The following is a 10,921-nucleotide window of genomic DNA, read 5'->3' as shown; positions in this document are numbered from 1 at the left end:
ATCAATGTACCTTCATTGCTAATTTAGCTACTTTTAACATCAATCAAATATTTTATTCTACATAACTGAATAGTCATGTGTCGAGTGACAGTATTTCTTGCGCCACATTGTGTTGATGTAGTGATCGAAAATGAGTCACGCCACAATCCGCGTACTGATACGGGCTAGTAAAAAGGTCAAATTGATACTGCTGCAGCATAAAGTCATTGTTGATTTCTCTACGACACTCTCTTTGTGTCTCTATATAAGGGTATAGTGATGTCGGCCAGGACGCGCTGCTTTCTAGGCCATTAACCATGGCGAAGGTTTCAAGCTTCCAATACATGGTCCTTGTGGCCACATTGGTTGTCATTTTATCAACAATGAGAGAGCAAAGCACTTTTTGTGCGAATGCACTGCCTCGACCTGCCAAGGGCCCTCCATCACCATCTAGAGGCAGACGTCCACCCGGTATTATAGAAGTCTTCTTCTTTTTAATAGGAACCTTCAAATTCAATGCAGTGGCACTTTTACTTACGCCAGTTAATGCAGCCATGAATCCAGCAACAAACTTGAAATTATCAAGTTTCTTAGCGTAGTCATCGGCTATGCACGAGTGGGATTTATTGTGCAAGATAGCTTTAATTGTTTTTTTACTATATATTGAAGGAAAACCATACTCGTTGTAGGACAACGATGAGTTTATAGCTCATGAGAAGTTTCATGCCAGGATCTACCACTACCATAATGACATCGTTTCCTTCAAGAATGTCGGGTCAGTAACTCTAGCTCGAACAAACGACAAAAATCAGACACTGTAAATTATGCCGTGTCTTCAGCGAACTACTGTGCCATTAGAGAGGGCGTCAGTCATAATGAAACACGATGCGTGCTTCCGTATTGTTGCATGAGTGCGCAGATTGTGACGCGGCTGCACGCGAGGCACGCGAGACACGCGAGTAAAAGAGAAAGCCGACTAACTCTGCTGCAGCGAGACGTCTAACGAAGGAGTGTTGCTTCTCGCACCACTTTTCTATTTTGTCATCACTCAGAGATTGTAAGAACCGATATCATCAATACCCTGACCAGTCAAGAATTTTGTACACATGATTGGACAACGAAGCTGGAACATGCGGCCCCATTCTTTTTCGTGGGTCGTTATCTATCGAAGTGCTCCCTGTTGTAGGTTTTATTCTCGTGCTTTATATAATTTACATTTGCTGCGGTTAGCCTAAAAAATATTAGGAACATGGTAACAGATGGTTAAAATGGATCATTCAAAACAATTTTCATTTCACACAATATTAAATTTGTATACTATATCTTATAAATTCTACAGATCTTAAATGTGTAAAGCAAAATGTTCTTTTATTGTAGTCTGTTGGCTTTTTAAAATTTTTCCTGTATACACCACGTTTATTTATTCGCTGTTGCATTTTCTACTTCAGTGTGGGTACATATTTTGTTTTCTTCGTGACTATTGCTGTCGAATCTTTACGTATGGTCTACCTTTGTAATATTTGCATGCTACGTGAAGAGTCTTTACGGCATGCGTGCCGACCTGTTGCAGGAGTAAAAACCTTTGTCAGGGCTTATGGCCTTTAGCTTCTGCTTCCTCTCTGTTGAAAACAGACATGAGAAAATAAACTTAATTCGATTCAAGCCTACCAAAATGCTTTTTTAGAGGTAGCGCTTTGCGCTGCCGTTAGTATCAACCCCGGCTATGTCTGCCGAGAAAACCTTAGTGAAGCAAGAGCAAGTGGAGAGAGTCTTCGCGGTGATGTATGCTAGAATAAAGGAACCAGGAAAAGACGCAGCCAGTCACCGCGAACACGATAGTTTAAAGACTTTCGCCCCAAAGTTCGTGAGAACTCTGAAAGGGAACACTCGGGCGCATGGCCGATGGTGCCTTCAGCGCCGCGTAACACCCATCGTTAGAAACTTTCCACATGTGCAGCATGTGCTCTGTGATACTCTTTTTACACCTCGTGAACCACGTCATAGCTACCTTTGTTCATCTGCTGGCCGCATTTTTCTATACTAATCTGATGCAAAATGCGTTTCACTTTATTTCCTTCTTTTGCAGTATTCTTTAGTATAAATAGTTCAAGTGGAAGCATTTCTATTACCGTTTTTGTATTCACTAACAAATTTTTAATACAGATAAACCTTGAAATGCAAGACACGCCAGCTGAGCCGACAAATTGTGGCCAAGAGACTAAAAAGAAGCGCATCTATGACGTAGTGCGTACCACACAAAGAGGATATGCTGCGCATGTGCAGTGTTTCTAACGACCGGTGTTACGCAGTGCTGACGAAGCGTTTGGCCACGTGATCACGTGCTCACCCTACTGTGCTCACCTTTTTACAATGTAAAGGTGTCGTTCGTCTAGATGAAGGAGTGGAACACAGCCCCTCACTGTTGGTGACGATATGAGCTGAGTGTTGTTGCAATGCTTTCCCGACACTCGTGCACAAACAAGCATTATAGATGCCACACAGTCAAGTCGTCCTGAGTGGCTGCAGCGCCAAAACTCAAGGCCTAGCGGATAAATAAGCAATAAAGGCATAAAGGTGGCCGAAAGGGAACAAGATTTGCTAGTCTACCTCCCTGCATGTGTGCGTGGATCGCGACCGGGCAACACGGAAGACGCGTGCACGCGTCTGCTTTTGTGTTCACCTAACGGCCAATTGCAATGAATTCGGGAAGGGGCAGTGTGAGAAAGGAAGCTCCCTCTCGTCAGTGTATGGTGCCTCACACAGAGTGACCTCCGTTTGATAGAAAGGGAAGTGGGTATTATAAAATGTTGCGGTGGGCGAAGTTGGGCACTGGGCGACAGGAAGCACTTCAACATGTCGTGCTGTAATAGGCACACCAGGCAAAGCGGTAAACCTTACCGCGTTTGCGGCTTGAGTGACGATCTCTCTCTTATCTTTCTGAAGCGTTGTGCAGCAAATGCATGAGCATGGGCGTTCTTGAAATCACTTGAAAGCCCGTGCCCTCTCGTGAGCAATGTTTGAATCACTGGGGAGGACGCCTTGACTGATGGCGCACCATCTATTGGGCACTGTTGGAACCACCGAAGAGCTCACATGGATGGATGGATGGATGAATGGTTGGATGGGTGGATGGATGGATGGATGGATGGATGGATGGATGGATGGATGGATGGATGGATGGATGGATGGATGGACGGATGGATGGATGGATGGACGGATGGATGGATGGATGGATGGATGGATGGATGGATGGATGGATGGATGGATGGATGGATGGATGGATGGATGGATGGATATGGCTATACCTTTTAGATCGGGTGGGGCTTAACGCCACCAAGCCGTAATATTTAGTGAACCAAAAACTAGATTTATTATTTTTCCTTTAAATAGTGAGGTTGAAGACTCGTACTTTGCAGTGAAGGGTTCAATTTTTACTCGTGCCTAGACTTTAGCCACCAATCAGATAACGTCCTTCTAGTTAATTCTACCCGCTTGAAGTCGATTTTGCCCTCCCTGTCTCTAAACCTCAGTGCGTCGAAAAAATCTGCGCATCATCCTGAACTATAGGGCGAAGCCCTTTACAGAACATTATCGAGTGTTGAGCAGTTTTCTCCTCCTCTCCACACACACTGCATACCGTCGGTCTACCTATTCATATTTGGCCTGATATGTCTTCGTTCTCAATACTCCCGTCCTGCCTCAAACAGTAGAGAGTTAGCCTGAGTATTATCATAGATCCTTTCCTTGGCAATTTCCTGCTTAAAAGCTCGGTAGATCTCTAGAGTGGACTTTTTAATCATGCCAATTCTTCACATATCGGTCTAAGCTTCTTCCACCTTGTTCTTAAACAATAATTCTTTTTGGTTTGGCCCCCTGCTGTTTTCTAAATATTTACCAGTATATTTTCTGCTTCGCTTCCTCTATTTCGAATCGACATTCTTCATGCACAAGTAGCTGAATACCTTCCTAGTCCAACATGGATGGATGGATGGATGAAAATAACTATACTCTTTAGATCATGTGGGGGCTAGCGCCATCAAGCCGTAATATTTATTGAACCAAAAACTAAATTTATTTTTTTCTCTTAAATAGTGAGTTTGAGGATTTGTACTTTGCAGTGAAGGGTTTAATTTTCACGCGTCCCTTGACTTCAGCCACCCAACAGATAACCTCCTTCTAGATAATTCTACCGCTTAAAGTCTATTTCGCCCTCCCCGTCCCTAAACCGCAGTGCTTTGAAAAACTCTGCGTCATCATCCTTAACTATAGGGTGAAGCCCTTTACAGAACATTATCAAGAGTTCGGCGGTTTATTCTCTCTCTCCACATGCACTGCATACCGTCTCTACCCCTTTGTATTTGGCCCGATACGCCTCAGTTCGCAATACTCTCGTCCTGGCCTCGAACAGTACAGAACAACCCCGAATATTATCATAGATCCTTTCCTTGGCAATTTCCTGCTTAAATGTTCGATAGATCTTTAGTTCTGACTGCTTAAACATGCGAATTCTCCACATATCGGCATCAGCTTTCTTCACCTTCTTCTTAACCGATAATTTTTTTTGGTTTGGCCCCCTGCTGTTTTCCAAGTATTTAACAGTCAACTTTCTTGTTCGCTTCCTCCATTTTGTATCCACATTCTTCATGTAAGGTTAGCTGAAAAACTTGATAGCCCAACGCTCTTCCCCCATTTCTCTCAATTGCTTCTAAAATTTTACCTTGCTGCTAGCTTCCCTGCTCTCAAATGATGTCCATCCCATATCACCTTGTACTTCTTGATTCCTGTGAGCTCCTAAGGCAAGGCTACCTATTCCACGTTGCTTATGTTCTAATCTTGCTTGAACTTCCGAACTCATGCACAAGACCGCATTGCCGAACGTCAAACCAGGAACCATGACCCCATTCCATATTCCTCTCACAACATCATACCTATTGTAATTCCACAGTGCCCTGTTTTTCATTACCACTGCCTTCCTGTTACCTTTAGTCGACACGTCTATTTCGTGTTCGTTTAGGTACTCGGCCCCATTGCTTATTCGTACGCCCAGATATTTTTATTTATCTGTTATCTCTAACGTGACGTTCTGTATTCTAAGCTCACTACCTTCATTGTCATTAATAATCATGTCTGCCGATTTTTGCTTACTGAATCTGAAATATAGCATATCTCCCTCACTACCACAGATGTCCGCCAATCTCTGCAAACCTTCCCTGTTGTAAGCCATTTGCACTATATCATCTGCGTACATCAATGCTGCTAGTGCCTGTTCAATGAGTTTCCTTTGTTTGACGAAAGAAAGGTTGAAGCCCAGTCCCCTTCCCTCTAATTTCGCCTCTAATCCTTTTAGGTACATCACGAATAATAAGGGTGACGGGGGACACCCCTGCCTAAGCACCCGTTTTACTTCTGCAGGCTTGTATACCTGTTTTTCCCTTTTTATAATTACTTTGTTACCTTTATAGATATCCTTTCAAAGATTAGTAACTACATCTTCTATGTATAGTGTGTCCAGTATTCCCCACAATTCCTCTTGAATCAAAAAATGCTAGCCACAGGGACCTGTGTTCTTTTTCTGCTATTTCGATGCACTGCGTCAGTAACAACAGGTTGTCTTCCAACCTCCTGTGTTTCCGAAACCCTTTCTGCAGATCCCCCAGCACACCCTCAGCATCTATCTATGCCTGCAGTCTTTCCTTTATAATCCGCATCGCGAGCCTGTAGACCACTGATGTCACTGTTATAGGACGATAGTTGTTTATGTCAGCTTTGTTCCTCTTTATAGATCATGCTCATCCTGCTAAGTTTCCATACATCGGTAACTTCTCCATCGATTATTATTTTGCTCACTGCCTCTCTCAAAGCCTGCTTAGACTTCGGACCTAATGTCTTTATCAGCATAATTGGAATGCCACCTAGGCCTGTTGATTTACTACAAGGAACCCTTTTCTCAGCCCTTTAGCACTCTTGTGAAAATGGAGCCATTGCGCCACTTGATTCATCCTTGTCTATTGTGGTGCATAAAGCACTTACTTTTTGAAATTTTTCTCTCACGCTTGTTCTTTTATATTCAATAGCTTCGTACCCTTCTAGCCAAGCACCTTGAGCTGTAGTTATAAACCTCTGATCTAGGCTCGTCTCATTTCTTAGGTAGTTTAGATGGTTCCGAAATTTCGCAGCTGCCTTTGTATCTTTTTATGTGCTTCTGTCAGCCACTGAGCTCCCTTTCTTCTAATATTTTTATGGATCAGAAGGGATGCATCCCTTCCACAGCTTAGAAATATTTCCCATTTTCTTTCAACATCATCTGTTGGTTCACCCCACTGCTTAGAATGTCTGTGTTCCCTAGAGTCTACCTGACGTTTCGCTATGACTCTTTTAACGTCCCCATCCCACCAACTTTTGGGTTTGTGTCTTGTTTTCTGGGGTGACTTGTCAGGTGCCTTAGCAAGCTCTAGCTCAAACAGTATAATTAGATTCGTGTATGTCCATACTGTTTTATTATCCTCATTGATTGCTTTTTCAATTCGCTAAGTGGTTATTTCACTTTGCGTTTTTGAATAAAAATTTTCCCATAGTTGCTCATCTTGTCTCCTTCCCACTTTCAGTGCTCTTCCAAAATATAGCTGGATACGTTTGTGATCACTACCCAGACTTCTCGAGGCACCTTCATCTATGTGCATTCCCCTGAGCTTATCATATTCCTATGAAACATCAGTGCGTATTCTATCGTCGACTGCAGCCTTCCTACCTCCCATGTTATTTGCCCTTCACACTTCTCGGTACTGTTGCAAATGTTCAAATCAAGCCTTTTACACATATTCATGATCACTTTGCTTGTTCGGTCGGTATACCTATCTATATCTTCCATGTGCGCATTCATATCTCCTAGCATAATAAGGGTGACGGGCGACACCCCTGCCTAAGCCCCCGTTTGACCTCTGCAGGCTTGGATACCTGTTTTTCGCACTTTTCTCCTAACTCCTTAATGTAATTTGATATACACTCTATCATTGCCTGGTTTTCGTCTCTGGCCTTTGCTCCCATCCACAATACACGAAACCAAGGAGTGTCATTTGCCCTGCTACTTTTCCTTTTAGCCATAAAAGTTCCTTGCACTCCTGCTTGAGCCTTTGCCAGTCTGTACTTTTATGAATGAATGCCCCAATACCACCCTTCCTTTCTGCTGCCTTCTGTTCCGTTACAATATTCCCACGCGTAGTCCGGATTGTTCGGAGGTTGTTCCATGTCCCTGAGATGTGTTTCTACAAAACCGTATACCATTGGCCTCACTTCCCTTAGCTGTTCTTTTATCTCTTCCCACTTCAGCCTGTTTCTACCACCCTGCATGTTAATATACCCTATGTCTGAATTGGCTCGTCAGTCATGGCTACGTCTAATTCTGCCTCGGACTCTACCTATCTTAGATACCGGTGCCACTTTGGAATCGTATCTGTCCATACCACCTGTCAAAGAGTTTCTCTGGTTGTTTTCCTCGTTACTAGCTATCCTGCAACCCTAAGGGCCTTCTTGCCCCCCAAAAAAGCTACTGCGCGTCCTGCGAGTCACCAACCCACCTCCTGGCTTAGCCGCCCTTCGAAGTGAATTCTGTCTCGTCGAAAACCACCCCACCTATGCACCTCTCTGTTTATTTCCACCACCTCAAAGCCTTTCTCTCGACTCATCCGTCATATCTCTTGGTTTGCGTTGACAACCGCTCTTTGCATGTTGCTATCACACACCGGACCTCCGGTATTGTGCATATCGCTACCTGTGCCTGAGGAGAAGTGGCGCGCATGTCATCGATGCCTTTCGCCAGTGTGGTTACTAGTCCTGCGGTATCTTCATTTAGGACATCGTTTAAACCACCTGAAATTATCACGAGGTTTTGTCTATCAGCTGTAGTTTTGAATTTTGCGCTCGCTTGACTCATGACTGTTTCCAGCTTGCGTCCTGGGAACGCCCCTGCTGCAACGTTCTTGTCACCTCTTACACTCTCTTTGATGGCTTCTGTGCATCGATTTAAATTCGAGTCCCCGTGGATTATCACATGCTGTGACTTTTAAGCTGGAGCGTCCTGCACCTGGGGGTTACTTGCATCTGTGATGCCGGCTGCCTTGTCCCCTCCCAGCCCCACCACTACTTCGCTGAAACTGGGCCTTGCGCCAATTGAACCGGTCGAACCTGTTATTTACAAACTTGCTTGCTCTTTCTTCTCCGCCGTTCTGGTTGCCGGTTCCCTATTGTTCTCTCCGTAGGCCGCTCCTCTGTTTACCTGAACTAGTGCTTCTTCGGCGGACTTCAGCCTTTCTCCCTAGCCCTCGTTTTCTCTTGCGCTAGCGCTAACGCAGCCTCGAGCACGGTGATCCGCATGAGGAGGTCACTCAAGGTAACCATCATTTTCTCCATTTTTCCCTCGACCTCACATTTCCTACACTTCGCGTCAGCCTCTTCTCCTTCCGCCTTTACACTTGGTTCCACTTTCAAACCAACCCCACGTCCTTAACAATTTATAGACTTTTTAACCATGTCTTTTCGACACCGATTGTCCCTATGACTTCTCTCACACGATAATTACAAAACTCAAGCCGTGCTCTACGAAAAAGAGAAAGTCTAAGCTCTACTACAAAAATTTGCGTGTTCAATGTACGTGCACCTCCCCCAAGTGTCGAAAAGAAAAAACAACAACAACAAAAAATCAAACACACACACGCACAAGCAAATAAATACCTGGTGACTGACCCCCGAAAAAGCCGTACAATAAAATAAATTCTACAGGAATTTTAACTGCTGCCTTATAATCATAAAGACGAGCTCAATCATAAAGACAAGCTAAAAAAAACACGTCCGTCCACCGTGACAGTCCAGCCGAACTCCCACATGCCAACACTTCAGTGGCGGTGCGCCACCTAGGGAACATTTCTGAAATCACCCTAGAAGAGTACACGCCGCCACCGGACACCGCGCGAAAATAAGAAGCTTGCTGAACAAGCCCCTAAAAAAGGCTTCCTGACGCTGTCATCAAATATCTCCTGCTCTTCCAGTAATGGCCTGCTCATTGTGTCCTTCATGCACTATTACCCTGTCATGGCAATATTGTTAAATATTATCTTAAGTAGACGACCTCGTGGGCGATAACAGAGCAAAGGGGTTTAACTTTTTGCCATAACCTTTGTCATTGCAGAACAGCTGCTGAAGCGTATAAAACTGGAAAACGTGGCATCTTCCCATACTAAGTCTGTTGTCTAAAAACCTTTGTTGTGATGCCGTATATTCACGATGTGTCTCGTCGGCTGGAGAAAATTGGCCAGTGGGCTAGTGTCACGGTAGTTTTTTTTTCAGCCCGGAGAAGCTGTTAGAAGTGTGCAAGCTAGCCATTGATCCAGCAAATCCTCGACCACGTTCCTGGACTACGAAGCACATAGATATTTTTTGCCTGCACAAAAGACGTGTTAATGCGGTGATATGTTGGTCAAACTGGCAGTTGCTTGAATGAGGGGCTTAATGAAGACCCAAACAACTTTCACAATCAGCGTTTGGAAACGCCTATTCACTGCAGGCATTGTTGATGCGTGCCCACCTGCATGGCTAGTCATTTGCTGGCAAGGAACCGTTCTCGGCTCGCGTCTGATAACATTGAAGCTGATCGCATCGTAAAGCTGTGCAATTAATGCTGTAGCTTTCTTTCATTGTTCTCACTGCTTGTGAAATCAACTTTTTAGACGAACCATAACAAAAAAATTCTCCCGAAAGACTTTCTTGTAATGTTTGGGGGCATGGCAAAAAAATGTGGCATTTGTACTGAGCCAAAACCATTTCTTTTTTTCTATTTCTTCAGCACTGCGCTGTAATGCTTTCACGCGAATGAAACAGCTGCAGCAATAAAAACTACGTTGCAGGACATCGCTCTGTGTTGTCTTTTCTCTTGCCCGCTGTCTTTGCGTTGGTCGCAAAATGTCGCTAATTGCAATGCCCAAGCCACCGCCCTTGTACTCGACCATAAAGGCACCTAGACGTAGGTAGCCCGATATATAAAAAGGAAGAAAAGAGCGATGAAATTACCCTACGCTTGCTAAAAAATGCTTCGTATAAAATATAAGAGAGAAGAACTCACAAGTCGTGACCAACTTTGTCTCGCAGGAAAAGGCTCACCTCCTGGGCCTCGAAGACCTGGTCCAGTTCAGCCTAAGCTTATGTTTCCCTGGGGGCTTGGAGTGGGCGGCTGATATCTTGGCTTGCACGTGGGTGTGCTCTTCTACTGAGAAATGTACAATAAACGTTTCTTGCCAAACCCATGGGATATATGTTGTTCTTATTTCTATGTATGAATATTTAGTATACCAACGATATGATTCTGGATGATACTAGTTTTGAATCAACTGACCAAACTACATTCGTCCACCGGGCCCAATATTAGAATGTTCTGAGAATTTTCTGTGGTACTGTGAGTGTTAAAAGTAACACTGACATATCAGCAGGTGGTGCGATTGCTTAGATTTAGGACGATGCACAAAGCAGACGAAAAGGCTATTGATCACACGAACGCAAGCGCCGACTCACAACAGAAGTTCATTAAGCAGCACAGGGCAGAGATATGCGCACACATTGCTGCACACAACGCAAAAAGAACAAAATCCAATGCAAGTTACTCATGGTGGCGCATCAACTAGTTATCCTGGAGCGCGACTGCGGGAGAGCTGATACAGAAGTGTTTTTCATTTTGAATGGGCTTCGTCTCACTTATTTGCCGAGCTGTTTCATCGTGCTGTCTTGAAGTAACGCTTGTCAAGTTAAACTTAGGCAGGGCAGCCACACTTCACCCAGTGCTGATCATGTCGCTAACTATCAAAAGCGAAGTCAGCCGCATGTGTCCTTAGATTCACATTTGTGCATCTGCATGCCTGTCTGGTATACAAGTGGGCCACGAGACAACGGCAAATTGTAA

General features: G+C 44.2%; 1 long non-coding RNA gene across 1 annotated transcript; it reads left to right on the top strand.

Annotated features, from left to right (window-relative positions):
• The first annotated feature begins 216 nt into the window (after positions 1 to 216).
• LOC142766863 (uncharacterized) lies at positions 217 to 10,269 on the top strand. Its single transcript, XR_012884628.1, has 2 exons — positions 217 to 450; positions 10,117 to 10,269. It is a non-coding gene; the product is annotated as an uncharacterized LOC142766863 (long non-coding RNA).
• Positions 10,270 to 10,921: the final 652 nt, after the last annotated feature.

Source organism: Rhipicephalus microplus, chromosome 7 (genome assembly GCF_043290135.1).
Source record: "Rhipicephalus microplus isolate Deutch F79 chromosome 7, USDA_Rmic, whole genome shotgun sequence".
Lineage (NCBI taxonomy): Eukaryota > Metazoa > Arthropoda > Arachnida > Ixodida > Ixodidae > Rhipicephalus > Rhipicephalus microplus.
Note: the sequence above shows the minus strand (reverse complement) of the source record. Positions and strands in the feature narration are given on the sequence as shown.